The 15,313-nt window shown below is 42.3% G+C and overlaps 2 non-coding genes across 2 annotated transcripts; one reads left to right on the forward strand and one right to left on the reverse strand.

Moving 5' to 3' along the window:
- Positions 1-3,675: 3,675 nt before the first annotated feature.
- Positions 3,676-3,747, reverse strand: TRNAA-UGC (transfer RNA alanine (anticodon UGC)). Its single transcript has one exon. It is a non-coding gene; the product is annotated as a tRNA-Ala (tRNA).
- Positions 3,748-11,171: 7,424 nt separating this feature from the next.
- On the forward strand, positions 11,172-11,243 carry TRNAA-UGC (transfer RNA alanine (anticodon UGC)). The gene has a single exon. It is a non-coding gene; the product is annotated as a tRNA-Ala (tRNA).
- Positions 11,244-15,313: the final 4,070 nt, after the last annotated feature.

Here is a 15,313-nt window from a genome sequence, read left to right on the forward strand (position 1 = left end):
CTATGATTACCCTTTACCTGTAAATACTTCAGTGATTATTATGGTACATGACCAGAACATAACAATTATCAAAATCAGAAATTAACACTGATACAGAGTGGTTATGTAGTTTACAGGCTTTATTCATATTTTGGTAATTGGCCCTAAAATGTCATTTTAGATGTAAGAAAATCTTTAATCATGTGTTGAATTCAGTTAACTCTTTCATCTCCTTTCATATGGAGCCTTTTTCTTGTATGACATTTGCATTTTGAATAGCACAGGCCAGTTGTGTTGTAGACTATGTCTCAGTGTGAGTGAGTCTGCTGTTTCCATATGATTAGATTCAGGTCACAGGAATACCAGAGAATGGCACTGTGTCCTTCACAGCACATGGCGGGAAGAGAGATGTAATGTCAGTGTCCTGCTGCTGGGGTGTTAGCTTGGATCACCTGTTAGGATGGTGTCTGCCAGCTTTCTCCAGAACTGCGTTTTTTTGTTTTTTTTTTTAATTAGTTCAAGTGTCTTGTGAAGAAATATTTTGAAACTAAGTAAATATCCTGTTAATCATTCAACTTTGCCCACCTAATTTAGCACTCATTGACAACACTTGCCAGAATCAATTATTAATGTGAAGGTGGCAAATGGTGATTTTCCTAAATCCATCATTCACTCTCTATTTTCAGATTGACTTTCTACTATAGTAAGATGAGCATTTTCTCTCCTACTTGTCTTATGAACTCAGGGGTTTCTATACTCTGTTATTACCCTTAAATATTTTGATATTTCTTAATATGAAAAATAACTCAGACTTCAGTTTATGAAACAGGAATCAGTCTAAGTATGTTAAGCAGAAAAGAATTAAGTACAGGAAATTATTGTAAAACAGACTTTAAGCTAGATCTTCCACTATGGATCTAAGAAAATATCTGTCATAGTAATTTATAAGGGAAACTGGCAAGAAAATTATCAAGACTCAGAGCACAATAGTGTAGCTACAATCCAGGAAACATAAAGTTCATATTAACACACTGCTTCCCCCATAACTACTTCCTAATCTCAGGAGGCTGATGATTAAACACTGGAACCTAGACTGTGGTCACTGCCTCTGCTGCTACTTTCTTTCTAATTGTAAAAAGTTAGAGACCAGACCCTGTAACACTGTTGCAGAGAAAGGTATGTGTCCATGATCTTACTTGCCAACAAAAAATAGCCACAATCAGCAGGATGATATCTTACTTTCAAACCCTCAGAGAAGGGTCAAATCTCATTTGCGTTAAGAACTTAAACTGTTAAGAAGTCCAGGGAATATATTATTTAGCTTTCCAGGCCCTCCAGTATACAATGTCAATCATAAAAAAATGGGAATGCATGCTGAATGCCAATACAAATATACAAATGTAAACTCTCTGTTTTCTCTGAGTTCTGAAAATAATAGAAAGCAAAATTAATGAATGGACTTTGTATCAGTAATAACATGGGTTACTTTAAAAAGTTGTTCCCTGGCTAACATTTAGAATTGCATTAATTTGCTAGGGCTGTCATAACAAGGCATCACAGAGTTGCTGCCTAGGCACCTAAGATGTGTTTTCTTGCAATCTGCAGATTAGGAGTCTCAGTTCAAGATTTCAATAGAGTTGGTTCCTTCTCAGGCCTCTTTCCTTCACTTGTGGATGTCTGGTTTTGCTGGTGTCTTCACAGCTGTGCTTTATGTGTCTGTCCTGAATAATCTTATAAAGACATCAAAGTCATCAGAAGAGATTGAAAAATTGATTTTAGCTTCCACCTTCCAGTTTGGCTCCAAGAAATAACTATAGAAGTCAGCCATTAGGGAAGAGAGCGGTACCATTACTGAGACTCAGAACCTCCCACTGCACCAGCAATCCAGGAAACAAAGTGAGGGTTAGGAGAATGCTGTCCTGGAACTCCCTGTGCTGCATCAGGACCCACTCTACCGACCTTTCCACTACCTCTTTAAGGATCCTAACTCCAAACTGAGTCACATTCTGAGGCACTGGGGCTTAGGATTCCAACATATCCGTTCCACAGACAATTCAGAAGATGATAGGCTTAAGCACGTACAGAATTTTCTTGGAACCAAATGTGTTCATTCATTCTTTCGTCCACTCACTAAGTAACTCGCCCTGCTTCCCTCCCTGGCTTCCTGCCTTCCTTTCACTTGAAACCTAAATCTGTAAGTGATGCTATAATTTATTCCATTGAACTGAAAGCAAGTGTCATTGCCCAGTGGGAGAGTTTCAGACAAAATATATTCAATTCTGTGCAATACCTTAAGTCAAAACAAATGGCACTTGTGTCCCACTTTGGATGCACTTCCCTTTGTGTCAATGTAACCAACGCAAGTGCCACCTTCATCCAAATTGTTGGTTAAATTTTTTAAAAGCTATTTTATTTCTTTTCTAATTGGTTTCTTTTGGAAATTGATTTATAGGCATTCCTTACTTATTTTTCACAAAAATGTTTGCCTTTGTAGATGTTGAAACAAACTTTACAGTTTATTCCTGGTTTTTCAGTTTGACAAAAGATCATATTAAATTTGAGTTATGAAAATGAATTAATATTTTTGTGTAAGTAGCTTTTGGTGTCTTAAGAAGGCTGTCCTTATACTAAGTTCAAAAACTTTAGTTTTAATCAAAAGATCGTCTTCTGTTTGCTAACTTCACAATATCCACTTTTAGCTTCTGTAGTCAAAATATTAAATCTCAATTGTTCAGTCTTAAAACAAAATAGATTAATACTTGCTTAGGCGAGAGAGAAATGCAAATAGAAGTATAGGGCTTCACCAAAAAAAGCAAGATACAGTGTTACTATCGGATTTAGGCAGGAGTGGAATCTAATTTAACTTAATTTAGTTTACTTTAACTTAAGCAAGGCAGTGTTTTGACAGAATTGAACCAAAGCAGGGCTCAGATAATCTAGGGAATAAAGGCAGATCTTACTGATATGCCACATCCAGCAACGTCTTACTGTATGTTTTCAAGAGCAAGTTTTCTCAGTGAATTCTTTTAGAGAACACCATTTCTTAGCCCGTGTTAATTGATAAAGGCAGCTTTTTCTAGTTGACAAAAAGAACTAAGTGGTGGCTAATAAAAAGCATTCTCATACCCCATCTTCATAAACATTTCTTGCCACTCTCTTCTTTCAGCTAAACGCTGTTCTTTGGTTTCTCTTAGTTACTTTCATAGCTCTAGGAAGCTAACTAATTAAAAAGTAGTCATCCTGACACCACTTATGCCAGCAATGTACTTTGTATTCAAAAGTTGACTTCAATTATGCTATCCTCTAAAGTAGAAGGAATGATAATTTCTTTAAGCCTGGCAATGCAGAAGCTCTTGTGACAAAGATCCTAGATTTGTGGGAGAGGGCAGGAGTAGAAACAACCTTCTGTCTTACCCACTCACTTTCTACCTCTTCCAAAAAACAAAGAAAAAAAAAATGGAGAAGAAGTGGTTATTACCGCATGAGTGATCTTTATTACAGCATGAGTGATCTTGGCAGGGAAAGCAAGCTAAATGTTTTTACAGAGCATTTGTCTCTCAAGCTACGGTAAATGAAGTCTGATTTGATTTGAAACTTGAAGTTTAATTGCTTAGAAATGTAAAAGCCAAGAATCTCCGTTTATCAAGATTGAGGCATTGAAAATGCTTGTGAGGTGGCTATTTAAGAATAAGAAGCTGGAGATGCCGGGGATCGAACCCGAGACCTCATACATGCAAAGCATGCGCTCTACCACTGAGCTACATCCCCAACACAGTGCCAGGAAGCAAGTGCATGCAGACTTCCCTTTATTCATAGTTGGTCTATTTCTTTTCTAAAACAACTTTTCTTTTTTTCTTTCTTTCTTTCTTTCTTTCTTTCTTTCTTTCTTTCTTTCTTTCTTTCTTTTTAGAGTTCACTGATCAAGAATTGTGTGCGTGAATTTTATAGGCATTGAAAGTCAGAAAGCTATACATAAATCAGAGTCAATAAGACTAAATTCATCTGAAACTAACCAGCTCAGAACAGGTGGCTGTAAAATTGGCTTTTATCAGAGTAGGACCATGCATACAAGTCATTTGGATCAAGAGCCATGTGGGAAAGCTAGCATCAGAAAAAATGAAAACCGTTGGTGCTTATAACAAAGTACTGGGAAATGCCCTGTAGTATAGCACAGTCTAACGATAAATAGGTGCCAAGCCAGCAAGGTAAAGATCCCGGACAGGTGCATCTTTTAAGGTGGACACAGTGTTAGACCTAGACTTCAGGTTATCCACAGTGACCATGTGCCTAACTCAGCCTGGTCTATGCAGGAAAACTTGACTCAGTCGATTGAGTCAACCTGTGTCTTGTGGAATAAAAACTGAGCAAGATGCTGAAGAATCAAATATAAAGCCTGGTTATAACACTTTAAAAATGGACTGTAGTGTAAGGCACTGGGTCTCGAAGTATGGTCTTGAGATCAGCAACACCAGGATTTTTGCTAAAAATACAAATTCTCCTAACCATTCTGATCCCTGGGGTCAGGGACCCTGTGTTTAAAGAATCCCTGGAAACGATGTTGTATGTGCTAAAGTTTAACCAATTGTGTAAGGTATTGCTGACTTTGACATAAATGTATCATTTTCTACCAACACAGTACTAAGGGGTCTCCGGAACTTAAAGTAAACTGATATATTAGGTTTAAATGTTATAGCTATAGGGCTGGCAAGTAGAGGCCATTTGGGGAATGAACCAATGGAAGGAAGACTTTTCTCTCTGTCTCTCTCACTATCTATAACTCTGCTTGTTATATGTTATAGCTATATATTAGAGGTAAAAGGCTTCTATATATGATGAAAATAGTATACCAATATATCTAAATATTAATTTTAAAAAGTAATAAGCTATGCATTAGACAAAATAAAAATAGCAGCAGATATTTCTCTGGGTATCTGAGAAGCCCTTGAACAATAAAGAATGTATCCTCTAGTCATATCAAAAGAAAAAAAGATCAGTCAACAGTCTGAACTTCAGCTTTGAGTTATACATGTAAGGGGCTGAGGAGTTGCCACTCTGTCTGAAAAACAAGTGAAAATCTGAAGGGACTGGAAGATCAACAACTCTCCTTAGATCTGTGAAAGAAGAGAGGTCCTATGCCAAACTACTGCCCTAGATCTGGAGAGTCAGACAGGTAGACACAGAGCATCCCAACACACCTGAACAGAAACCTCAGTGGAAACCATTGCACGGTAAAACCTGCACTGTGGTTGGTGAAATGCTAGATGTAGACAAGTCTCCAGGAAAACCTAGTTTTTATTGTGGGTGGTCCCCACACTTTTGTGAGTTTTCTCTCTAAGAGTGTGCAAGGTTCTCATAGCAAATATCAGAGAAAAATTCCTTGTGCTTTTGGCAGGTGGAGGGAAAAGGAAGGATTTTGAATACATGGGCATACTCTGTTCTTCAAAATACTGCCCTCTAGAGAAACTTGTTAACCAGTCTAACTTCCTGGGGTTTTATCCGATCCTTACTGACCTGTTGAAGGGAAATACCCAACTCCAGCTTACTCTGGTTTCTTTCCTCCCAAGGAGGAAGGGAAAAACAAACAAACAAACAAACAAACAAACAAACAAACAAAAAAACCTGAGAAACACTTAACTTGATTCACAACCCAGAGGCACAGGCAGAGGTTCCCTGAAAGATGGAGCCCTAATTATAGGACTGCAGAACACCTGCCCTCCTCCTTCATGTTATCCCGTTACTAGAGACCAGTCTGTTCCAGTTCCCTTAACCCAGTACAACATGTTAGACGGGCAGGAAAACATTATAAGGCATACCAAAGGCAAAGAACAACAACGAATGCTTGTTCTAAAGAGCAAGCATTAGAACCAGATATGGCAACAACGCTAGAATTATCAGAGAATGTAAAACAACTAAGATAAATATCCTAAGAGATTGCATGGATAAGGTGTGGACAGGGTGCAAAAACAGATGGGCAATCTAAGCAGAGAACTAGAAATCCTGATAAAGAACCAAAAAGAAATGTTAAACATCAAAAAACTGTAACAGAAACAAAGAATGCTATTGATGGGCTTATTAATAGACTGGGCACAGGAAAGAAACCTTGCAAACTGGAAAACAAACAGAGATTGAAAAACAAAAAAAACAAAAAAACCCGGAACAGATAACAAGTAAGTACATGAAAAAAAAAAGTGCTCCATATCATATGTCATCAGGGAAATGCAAATTAGAACAGCAGTGATAACACTATACACTTATCAGAATGGTCAAAATCCAGAATACGGGTGACACCAAATGCTTCTGAGGCTGTAGAGCAACAGGAACTCTCAGTCGTTGCTAATGGAAATGCAGAACAGTACAGACACTTTGGAAGACAGTTTGTCAGTTTCTTACAAAACTAAACATAGTCTTCCCATATGATCTAGTCATTGTGCTCTTCAATATTTACTTAAATGAGTTGAAAAATTCAGTCCACACAAAAACCTTCTTTCACAATTGCCTAAACTTGGAAGCAACCATAGTGTCCTTCAGTAGGTAAAGAAATAAACATTCAGACAATGGACTATTACTCAGTGCTGAAACACAATGATCAGTCTGAACTGCTCTGCACAGTGCACAGCTGGATATATCAAGGTCAAACTCAAGACCACACATATGCGAACCACAGGCTCTATTGTCAGGCCATCTAGAAGAGAGAAAATGTGATGGAAGGAGGTGGGGGAGGAGGGAAATGAAAAAATATTTATTCTCCAATCTTTGGCTAACGTGTCTTTCAAAACATTAACTGAGAGGATTAAGTTTGCTTAATTCCGGGGACACTTTTCTTTGACTAAATCAGTGTAGTTTCACAAATACACACGATGTGTCTACCAACTGTAGCTGCTGGTTTTTTTTTTTTTTTTTTTTTTCTTGAAGATATTTGAAAGGCAGAGTTGGCCGGGGGGAGGAGGGGAGGGAGGAAGAGAGCGACATCTTCCATCTGTTGGTTCACTCCCAAATGACCACAATGACCTCATTTGAGTCTCCTATGTCGATGCAGGGGCCCAAGCAGTTGGGTCATCCTCTGCTGCTTTCTCAGGTACATTAACAAGGAACTGAATTGGAAGTGGAGCTGCCAAGACTTGAACTGGCACCATGGTATGCCTGCCAGGACTTAAATCCAAGCCAGCATCTATGTGGGATACTGGTGCTACAGCCAGTGACTTAAGTACCCACAACACCACAATGCTGGCTGCCACAGGCAGTTGTCTACGACTGTCTTCTTTCACCTCCAGGGCTATGAACTGCCTAAACAAGACTTCACTCAACTATCCAAGAGCTAACAGTAAGGCAAAAAGGACCTGTTCTCTCTCAGTAAGTTCATGGCCTACCTCCCGTACAAGAATTTCCTTGTTCATGGGGCTTCATTGGTTCCCATCACGAATGGGATTCAAAGGTTAAAAAGTTAGCACCTTTTGGCAGGGGCAAGTGTAGTGTGCAGTCTGAACATCCAAAGGCATTTAGACCTGGCAGAGCTTAATCTCCTTGGCAGGTGTGGGGTAGGAAGAGAGTCTGCTAAGAATTTGGGAAAGTCGACTGGGGGACCGGATGTTGCAGCCTCACTTGCTATTTAAATTCATCAGAATAATCCCTTCCACACCGAAAATGGCCAGGCATCACCAGTGATGGGTTAGGAAAGAGCTACCTTGTGCCCATTCATTCCATGTAGCCCCAGCAGGCTTCCCCTGGGGGGGGGGGGCAGTGACATTTGGCAAAGCCTCAGCCACACTCTTGGTGGTGCCTTCCGGTCAGTTCTCTCACTGGAACCCATGGACCCCTTTTCTATTGAGTGTCGGAGTGATGTTGACATCTAAGAAGATGCTCTGCTGTTCTTTGACTCTGTCCTTTGTTCCTGGTTAATGAAAGCGTTCTTGGCTTTTATTCTTCCTTGTCCTTGAATTGCACCTCTGGCAGTATTATAGAACACACATGGCCACCTCCCTTAATCATGACCTCAGTTAGAAAATCAGTAATGTAGAATCCAGTCCTGTGCCATTATTCCTGGCTGCAATATCCACACCCTGGGGCCTGCCTGGAACACCTCCCAAGATACAATGCCTTTTACCTACAGCATTGTGAATATATGATCTCGCAGCTGGAATCACTGGGCCTAGTGCCTCCCAGTGGATCTTAGAGGATTTGAAGTATGCTTCCCGCATTAACAGGTGCAACATAGCGCCCGGCCTTGTCATCTTCCTCACTACAAGTTTTGGTGGGGTGTGGGTCAGCTGTACTCCTTTTGCCTTCATCAGATGTGGCCGTCAGGGCACCGGCCTCCTCACCCAGAATCCAACCATCATTATGATTCAAATCTCACTGCACAGTGTGTGCTGGTGAGCCCACTGCCCCCGGGCCCTGGCAAGGTCTGGGAAGGTGCAGGTAGGAGGCAATCGCTTCCTTAGCGCCGGCCTCTATCTGCCAAGTGGTGCTCCTCCAACGTGAAATCAAACCAAACTTCTGCATCGGCGTCGGCGATTAATGCAGCAACCTGAGTTGGAGAGGAGCGAGAGACCCCAGCAGGTCTTCTTGGAGACAGCCTGTGACTTGAGAGGATGAAGCAGGTAAGGATTCTCGCCTGCAGTTGATCTGGGATCCAAGGAGTCGCACGAACTTGACAGAAAAGCCAGGGGGAACTTTCAGCACCACTGCAAACGCACACCCGAAGGGCGACCTCTGCCCTGGGCTCCGGGAGGAAGCCGCCACTTGGGCCCAGGAAACGATGTGTTGCGCTCACACGCCAGCCCGGGTCTAGCTCCTTGGGATCAACCCTCGCCACAGCTCCAGCCGATAACTCCCCACTACAGGCGCCAAGCACCCTCGAGGACGTGCCCCTGCGCGTCCCTGCACCGACTGCACCAGCGGGCGAGACGTTCCTAGCACCGGACAGGGAGCTGAGGCTGAGGCCGAGAGAACGGCAAAGGATGCGGTGTCTCCAGGCGAGAGCCGCCACGGCCCCCAAGGCAGCCTCGTCTCCGCAGGTTCCTTTCCTTCCACTTGCGGAGCGGTCCTGCTGTCTTGAGGATGCTGAGACTTTTTTTCTGCCCTGGTGTGAACAAGGGAGGGCGGAATTGGACGAAGAGCAGCTGTGGTCTGGCCGGACGTCGCCGAGGGCTCCGCGCGCCCAGGAGCGCACCCTGACCAGGGGGTGGCTGGCAGGGTTCAGCCTCCTGCGCTTTAGCTTGGGGCTGCGACGACTCTTGTCCCGGTCACAACTGGACACGAACGGGACCCGCGATTTGTACGCGGTGGGAAAATCAGAGGCGCGGGGCGCCGGTCACCGCACACAGGAGACTGAGATCCCCCGAGAGCCCGCACGGACTAGTTGGTCTGCGGCCGCTACCTGGCCGCACGTTTGAGTCAGGACACGCAGAGCTCCCCTCCACCCCACTAGGGTCTTCTTAGAACCTGCTTGAGACCGCGAGGAACAGGGGGTGGTGAGTAGGGGGGAAGCGAGCAGCAGACACTCGCGGCCACAGCTGGGGACCCCAAAGCGCTCTGCGATCGCGAGGGCGGGAAGAGGAACCTGGCCACACCTTCACCTGCCACAGGTGTCCGTGAAGGAGGGTCTCCCTGGATCTCCGCCAGGTAAGGCTCTGTGTCCCGGCTCCGGATAGGTAAGATGTTCTCTTCGCTGGAGAATGAAACTAATAGCTTTATTGCTTGTTTTGTTTTAGTTTCATTCATTCATTCATTCATTCATTCATTCATTCATTCATGTTCCTCTCCTGGTTACAAAAGTTTCTCATGAACTTTTATCTTTTTTTCACTATTGCCCTTCTACCCTGCATTTCCACTGGGGCCAGATGGGTTCTGGGAAGGGGCAGGGCAGGGCCCTCTATCGCTGCCCTTGGCCATGTTGGGGGCGGCTTCAAGCCCTCCAGAGGTTCCACCAACTGGCGGTCCCGAGAAGCTGCCTCCGCAGGGAGATAAACCCAGTGAACCCAAGCAGTCAGTACAAAGGAAGAAAAGGCAGATGGAAGGTGGAGAGTCTCCCTGAGACTGAGAGGCGAGGGTGGGGGGAGACACAGGCGAGCACCCGAAGGGAATCCTAAGGCAGAGAGCAGCCTTGGCTTGAGAGTGGCAATCAGAAGGCTGGAATTAACCCCCTCCCCGCAAAAGCAGGGAGCAAGGGCCATGTTTTTGTCGCTGATGGGTAGAAGGCCAGGTGGTGACACCTGGGCCTGTGACAGTTTCGGAGAATACTCCAGGATCCCCTGCAGCCAGCACAGGGACTCTGCACAGGGAAAGGCATGTCCCCAGCTCCAGCCCCAGTGGTGCAACATGGGTGGCCCTGGCCAGTCTTGTCGCCTCACAATTACCTCACAAACCTTCCCCTTCCATGTCTACAAAAGAGTGTCAGTGTCACCAGGAGGCCAGAAAACTCTGATCCTCCAGCGAACTGGAGCTTATTTTTCAGATCTCCATCGAGTGAAATCTTTGCAAAGCCAACTGAGGCATTTGCCTGCAGTTTCTGCGCTAGACTTGTTGGCCATCGAGACTGCGATCAGGAACCTGAAGAAATTGCTGCTGGGTGTTTATCCTGGGTTTTCACTCTTCTCTGGCACTCAGAACACAACTCCACTCTGGTCCTGGAGCATAACTGTTGGCCTTTAGTCACTCGGCCATCTTGATTTTCAAGACCCCAGGAGTTATCACTTTCTGATCAACAAAGTGGTATAGTTCTGTCTAGCACTGTAGTTACATGCGCGTCTTCACCCCAGCACTGTATTACAAGGGTCTGTTTATATATTTTTGAATCATTTCCCTCCCCACACATCATTGCAAGGTTCTTTATTACATGTATACCGAATGGAGCACACCTGTGATTTTTGGCTCACAGCCATGTGCCAGGTGCTATGCCAGAGACTTGGGATAAAATGATGAGTAAAATGTTACAACCCCTACCCTGGAAACTATCTTACTACAGGAGGACAAGAACTTAAATAGCACAAGTTTGCATTTGTAAACCATGCTGAATGATGTTGAAGGAAATGACAAGGAACTTCTGGATGGTATTACTCACTGATAATTTGTTAAACAAATCTGATTATGTTTCTATGAATCTAGACTGAAAAAACTGGTAGGATTGTCTATCTCTACACCAGTTTAGGGACAGCTATTGGACAAGAATAAAAGGGAAAAATATCTTTCTGTGTGGGGATGTAGCTCAGTGGTAGAGCACATGCTTTGCATGCATGGGGTCCCGGGTTCAATTCCTGGCATCTCCACATGGGAAGGATTTGTAGTATTCATTTTTCATTGCTTTAAGATTGTCAGTGAATGTTTTATTCTTCGAATACTTTATTAGTATTTTTCTTCAAATGCTTAAATTTTAAAATATTAGGTGCATGAATTTAATTATATATTTGGAACACTTAAAGAATTTGGCAATGCAAACATTTCCAGTTAATGAAAGTTATACATCTACATCAAAATAATGTAACTACGCTTAGAACACCTTTAAATCTTACCACCCATTAACAAAGTCAGGTTTACCTTGTTATGACTAAAAGTAGATGATTTGTGATCATAGATCCAATTCTCTGGAACATAGCTGAAAATAATTCTGCCCTCTTTTCTTAACTATTTGGATCATTACCTCTGAAGATTTAGACTGTGAACTTTATATTAGGAACAATCTGAACTACTTACCTAAGATACATTTTGTTGCTACCATTACCCTGATCTTTTCTACAATATGTCATGCTTTTTTTTTTTTTTTTTTTTTTTTTTTTTTTTTTTTTTTGACAGGCAGAGTGGACAGTGAGAGAGAGACAGAGAGAAAGGTCTTCCTTTTGCCGTTGGTTCACCCTCCAATGGCCGCCGCGGTAGCGCGCTGCGGCCGGCGCACCACGCTGTTCCGATGGCAGGAGCCAGGTGCTTATCCTGGTCTCCCATGGGGTGCAGAGCCCAAACACTTGGGCCATCCTCCACTGCACTCCCTGGCCACAGCAGAGAGCTGGCCTGGAAGAGGGGCAACCGGGACAGGATCGGTGCCCCGACCGGGACTAGAACCCGGTGTGCCGGCGCCGCAAGGCGGAGGATTAGCCTGTTGAGCCACGGCGCCGGCCTATGTCATGCTTTTTGATCGTCACATATACAACCTATTGTAAGCCAATTTTTCAGCAGCTTGTCGAATGAGGTCTGGTCTGATTTAATGCAATCTGAGGTCACTTGAGTGACCTAAAGGATAGCTTTTTCTTCTCATCAAGATGGGAATTATTGACACAGTCTGGAATAAAGAGCCATGTAAATCACATTAAATTTTTTCTGACCAAAGACTGGTGTGAGAACTGAAGTAACTGCAAGGATATAAGCGGTAGAGTTTATGGTTTACACATCTGGGATTCCCAGTTCTATTCTTAGTATCTCTACTTAATGTCTTCCTAGAAAGGGGTAAAATGTAGCAAAACCTCTGCCTGCTCACCTTGTTATTATATTCATGGCTTATTTCAGTCCTCTTTTTAACAAAGATTCAGTTATTTGAAAGGAAGGGAAGGGGAGAAGAGAGAGGAGGAGATGGAGAGGAGAGAGAGAGAGGGAGAGAGAGAGAGGGAGGGAGAGAGAGGGAGGGAGAGAGAGAGAGAGAAACATTCTCCCCAAATGGTTACAATAACTGGGGCTGGTCCAGCCTGAAGCCAGGAGCCAAGAACTACATCCAAGTCTTTCATGAGGGAGGCAGGAACCCAAGGACTCGGGCCATCATCTGCTGCCTCCTAGGTGCACTAACAGGAATCAGAATCTGAAGTGGAGGAGGGACTCTATCCCAGGCACTGCTCTATGGTACGTGGGTGGCCCAAGCAGCACCACGATGCTGGCCCCTTTCATTTCTCTTGTCGTGTCACTATGTGTCTTTACTTTCCACTTTCCTTCCCACTTCCTGGTAGAGCTACTTTACAAGAAGTTCTATAAAGATGCCATTTTGGTAGCAGCGATTGGAAGGGTCACTATTACCTATAGAGGGAACATGGTTCAACAGGGGAGGGAAGAGCTCTGCTATAAGAATCCAGATTTGAATCCCAGCATCTCTTCTTCCTACTTGCCTCTTTAAAGGATGAGACATTGCCTGAATTCTGTACAGGAAAGAAGGCTTTGGGCCTTCTCCCGTTAGCAATTTAAAACACCAGGGTAGTTTTCAAAGTTTGTGGAAAAATTGAATTAAAAGATAAGCTTATTTTAAAAAATTGAAATTCATATACAATTTTTCCATAATACACATTTCCCATGAACTTTTTGATGACTTCTCTTGGATTAGAAATACAGAAATACAAGCAGCTAGTACAGACATGCATGCCTATTTATTTGTTTATAGATGGATCATTCCCTGTCCTAGCTAGCTCAGTAGGTTACATGTTGATCCTGATAGGCTTTCAATACACAAATGAATCTTTTTGAGTGGTGAATTTATCCTTTTGCACAAGTCCAGAGTGTCTTTTTATAAATGTGTCTTGTCTAACATCACAGGGTGGATGCTTTCTCCCTTTTGGATCTGGAAGAGAAATTTCTGTATTTCCAATTATTGTGTCTATTATTTTCAATGTGTCACACTTTTTCTGGTATGCCACCTACTGACCTAAGGGATAAGAACTTGACAAATTGAAGAATGATCATTTATTGACCATATATGCCCATTATTGTTCTTCTGTTCTGCAAAATGTAAACATGGAGCATTTCTAAGTAGCTTAACTGTAAACTAAGCCAGTACTGCCTTTCTTGATTTTAGTTAGAAAAGGAAATTCAGATGCTTAAATAAAGCCAATTGCTTCTGATACTAAACCTCTTGCTGCATTAACTCTTTGGTGGTAAAAGGACAATATAGGGAAGAAAAATGCTTGGGTATGTATCCTACTTGGACATTCATCTTAACATAACCTATGATCTCTGTTACAGGGAAGCTCTTTAAACTGCCCTTTTTCTCTGTTTCCTTTTTCTCTGTTTCCTTTTGCAACTAACTGCTTTTAAATAATACAAAGGTACTTCAAAAGGTTCATGGAAAATGTAATAAAACATTACATATTTTTCATTAACTTTTTGGAGACCCTTTGTATATTCTGTGAAAGCTGTCATAATCAAAATGGAATCACTTATGTCAGACCCTAATAAAATGGAGTTGGAAGGTCATGAAGGGAAGCTCCTGTGTGTATTTACTTGATAACAAGAACCATTGAAAGATCTTGCAAAAACCACAACCTTGCAGTTAAGGCCACTTTTTGGAGGACATCTTCTTACAGCTAATACTAATCCTAATCAAAAGGCTCATGAAAAATGACAAATAAAAAAAAAACTATGCATAGGTCTCAAATGCTTTTGTGCTACACTAAAATAAACTATGGAAAATATTCTATTTTCTGAAAACTTTCTGAAGTATACTCATGTTGTTTATCATAGAATACATTTCATGTGGAAGAGGAAAAATACATACTTGATTCAATGCCTTCTTTTTTTATAGAAAGCTTTTATTTAGTGAATATAAATTTCATAGGTACAACTTTAGGAATATAGCAGTTCTTCCCACCATACCCGCCCTTCCACACCACTTCCACCCCACCTCCTACTCCCTCTCCCATCCCATTCTTCATTAAAATTCATTTTTCCTTACCTTTATATACAGTTCAATTCCTTCATTTGTCAGCTTTCAAAATAAGGGATTGATAATCAAAAACCTTCAAAGGTTGGATATCAGAAGGCTAATGTGAGTGTGTGTGTGTGTGTGTGTTAATTTTACAACCAGATTCTTTACAAAATTCTTTATTTGTAGTAACCTTTCTATTTTTAGAGACGGTCTCTAGATATATAATCCTTCATATTTAATCCTCTAGTTACTTTAATTTGTCTTTCTTTTTATTTGCTTGAGAGAGAGAGAGAAAGATACCGAGCAGCTTCTGGTTCAGTCCTGAAATGCCCACAAAGAGCCGGGGCTGAAGCCAGGCTGAACGCTAAACGTGAACCTGGATCTCCCATGTGGGTGGTGCAGACCCAACTACTCGAGCCATTGCTGCTTCCTCCCAGAGTGCACATTATGAGAAACCCTGAATCCAGAGTGGGGCCAGGACTCAAACCCAGGCTGTCTGGTAAGGGATGAGGGTGTCACAGCAGTCTTAACCACTGTGCCAAACACCTGCCTTTTAATTATTTTTTAATGTTGAAATTCTTTGGTTAATGCCTCCATTACAATATTAAGTAGTACTGAAGATAATGGATATCCCTGTGTTGTTATGAAAAAAAATTAAAATTTGACCACAAAATATCTTAAAGAGGCTTAAATAGGTGGTATAGGTCATAAGCCCAATTAACAATG

The sequence above is a fragment of the Lepus europaeus genome, chromosome 3, assembly GCF_033115175.1.
Source record: "Lepus europaeus isolate LE1 chromosome 3, mLepTim1.pri, whole genome shotgun sequence".
Classification (NCBI taxonomy): Eukaryota; Metazoa; Chordata; class Mammalia; order Lagomorpha; family Leporidae; genus Lepus; species Lepus europaeus.